Here is a 2,792-nt window from a genome sequence, read left to right as displayed (position 1 = left end):
ATTCATCTTTCTCTATTTTCTTTACTATTAGCACATGCTGATGACGTTTTATTCTTCTATACTAACTTCCGTCGTAGCCTACGATTCAATGTCATCATCATACAGTCTACATGCATGTCATACCCAAGTTTATTAGATCCATGTCGTACAGTGTGATTTATAATGATCTTACAGGATTGCTGAAATCACACTGTCTGTAGCAGAGATTACCCAGACTTCCTTTGGCTCTGAGCTTCCAAATGGCTCTATACAAATAACACAAAAGTTTTCATTGTCTACATTCTCATAATTCTCTTCACTGGCTTTCAGCATTGTCTTCACAGTTGATCTGCCCTCCTTTGAAACCCCATTAGTTGCTTTAAAAAAAAAAGTGGGCAGGCACACCTCTATCTGTCTTTTCATTTTCTTGGCATTCTGCAAAATTATTAAAAACAAACTGTTCTTAGTTGTTAGCAAGGGGATGGATGTAAGTTAACACTTTTCAAAGTTGCGTTACTTGTTTCTTTATTAATCTGCATGTGCCTATTTCCAGCCATTCATACAGGATCCGGGAGGATGTGGCTAAACAATGAAATTATCATAGGACTCCTAGCTTATCCCTGATTGATGGAATTGGTGGTTTTACAACTCTCCCCATGTTACAACTATGAGGAACGTTTCATTAAATAAAGTTTCCTGCGGTTGAGATACATCATGCAAACCAGTTTGTCATGAATTAATTGATAGTTTTTAATAGATGTCTGGCAGGGACGTCTTCAGAAACCTTCACTAGGTTTGGAAGACAGTGGAGGCTTAGCCCCCAGGGTATTTGTAACTTGCGTTTATAGAAAATCTTAGTGAATTTGAGTAAAAAACAACTATGTATATGTTTAGCTGTATTTGTCTCTTCAACCCCGTTACATCTTCAACCCTGTTACCCTAGTCTCAACCCCGTCACACCGTCACACTACCTCACCCTAATTTAATGTTTGTTGAACTTACACTCTAAAAACTCCTGGGTCAAAAATAACCCATAATGGGTTATTTTTGACCCAACTCCTGGGTTAAAAAGGGACCAACTAATTTATGGGTTATTTCAACTCAGAAAATTGGGTTATGCTTTTTGACCCAAATTCTGGGTTAAATACCTGACCCAAATGATGGGTTTAAAAAACCCAACATCTGGGTAGAAATAACCCAAAAATTAGTTGATCCTTTTTTAACCCAGGAGTTGGGTCAAAAATAACCTAACTTGGGTCACTATCCCAGTATGCCTTATTTCAGAAAATAAAACTTTGTTTTACATTATATTACACACTTAAAGCACTTTTACATTTTTATTGCATTAAATTAAAATCTATATAAAAAAACACACACTTGGACATGTTTATTTTCCTATTTATTTTAGGTCACACTGTAATAACAATATTAGAAATAAAAAATAGAAAAATAAACAACAATTCTCAGAAGAGCCTCAGGAATTTAAGCCTGGGGTCAACTTTGGGGACAAGATTTTTGATAGTGTCCTCATCAAAGAGAAGAAATGCCTCCTCATCTATGTCTTCATCTGAAAGACAGAAAACAAGACAACATGAGTATTGTTAATAAGTTGAGACAATTGTGAACCACTCACCAGACACTCTTTCATTTTCAAGCTAACAAATAATCACTTTTAAGGGAATGCAGTGGCTTTCACAAAATCTTGCACTGACAGATTTAAGTCTTATTAAAAAAATGTAGGTATAGAGATGATATAAGGACAATTAGAGTAAAATGCTCACCTCTAAAATTCTCTGTCAGCTCAGACAGCTGCCACTCAGTTAGCTTATCAGCGACAAAACTGTCCATTTCAAAATGACCTGGAGAAAACATAGCAATAAAGAGGTTAGCAACAATTTGAAGACTTGACCCGCTTAAATTTAACTCTCACTAACGTTACTTCAGTCAGTAGAGCACTGTATAATATGATAAGCACGGCGCAGTTGGTAAACATAACTCAACTATTGTGTTGCCTCGTCGCTCTGTAGCCGCTGCTATGGGGCTCGCACACTGGACGAGAAGCGGCGCGTCGCGTCTAGGACAACTCGAGGTATCGCTCACCGGACGTGCACTCTCTCAAGGGGCTCGCACACCGGACGAGAAGCGCAGCGCAGCGCCGCGTCTTTAAAATTCGAACACATAACGTTACACACCGGCGGCGCCATCCGGCGTCTGTCCGCGGCACCCAGCAACGGCTCAGGACCGTGTTCAAAATCGCGTCCGGTGTGCGATAACGTTACCTCGAGTTGTCCTAGATGTTGTCGTGATAGCCGCGGCTACATGCCAACCACAGAATTACCACGGCTAACGCTAGTCTCAACGTAGCAACATTTTTTTTTTTTTTTAGCAAATGGTGCTAAACTAGCAACAGGGACATGGACACAGAAAAGTTTACATTACATCAACACTGAAAATACTCTCTTACCTTGAATATAGATGAAGTTGCACCGATGAAGCACAGGCCAAAACGGATCGAGGGCGAAGCAACGGTTATTTCAAACGACTGTTGTGAGAAAATTCCAGAACAACTGCGGGCGGGCGAGAGAGAGAGAGAGAGAGAAAGCCAACCCAGAACGTCTCGGTTACGTATGTAACCCTCGTTCCCTGAGTAAGGAACGGAGACGTTACGTCGGATGACGACGAATGGGGTTTCGCTTAGAAATCCTATCATCTTCGAGTATTAAAACACGAGCCAATGGCAAAGAAATGCCATGGGTCTGCGGAATTTGCATAGCGTAACTCCGCCCCGCCCTGGGGGTATAAAGGAAGTCGCT

General features: G+C 40.5%; 1 long non-coding RNA gene across 1 annotated transcript; it reads right to left on the bottom strand.

Annotated features, from left to right (window-relative positions):
- Nucleotides 1–1,392: 1,392 nt before the first annotated feature.
- On the bottom strand, nt 1,393–2,561 carry LOC307154582. The gene is made up of 3 exons (XR_013820390.1): nt 2,444–2,561; nt 1,761–1,838; nt 1,393–1,546 (listed from the first exon to the last, which is right to left on the bottom strand). It is a non-coding gene; the product is annotated as an uncharacterized lncRNA (long non-coding RNA).
- Nucleotides 2,562–2,792: the final 231 nt, after the last annotated feature.

This window comes from Squalius cephalus, assembly GCF_949319135.1.
Source record: "Squalius cephalus genome assembly, chromosome: 2".
NCBI lineage: Eukaryota > Metazoa > Chordata > Actinopteri > Cypriniformes > Leuciscidae > Squalius > Squalius cephalus.
The sequence above is the reverse complement of the archived record's forward strand: the minus strand, read 5'-3'. Positions and strand labels throughout refer to the sequence as shown.